The sequence below is a fragment of the Phalaenopsis equestris genome, unplaced genomic scaffold (assembly GCF_001263595.1).
Source record: "Phalaenopsis equestris unplaced genomic scaffold, ASM126359v1 Scaffold233663, whole genome shotgun sequence".
NCBI lineage: Eukaryota > Viridiplantae > Streptophyta > Magnoliopsida > Asparagales > Orchidaceae > Phalaenopsis > Phalaenopsis equestris.
Genome location: NW_018251603.1, coordinates 82,343 through 82,723, shown reverse-complemented (window position 1 = coordinate 82,723; position 381 = coordinate 82,343).

The window sequence follows — 381 nt, the reverse complement described above, 5'->3', positions numbered from 1 at the left end:
CATGGATTTAAATTGCGTAGCATAGGAGAGGCAATGCAGGAGCGGCCCGAGCGCAAGTGGGGAGGGAGAGAGATGAATTGGCGTAGGTGCAATATTGAAGAGGCTTCGTTAGCCCACAAATTTTGACACTAATACATTTTCTGAGCTCATATTAATCAAGAACAATAATATAATATTTATGGGAAAATTTTACACCTACATATTAAATTTTTATGATAACTTATCATGGTTCTTCACTATATATGATGAGTTCTAACAAATTTATTCTCTTCTCTTTTACAATCACTCAATACAAAATAAAAAGGATAAAGTAAATAAAAAGTGGTTTCTGAAAATCTCTCCGAACTAACTGCCCAGAGAAGAAAGAGCCCAGAGAAGAAT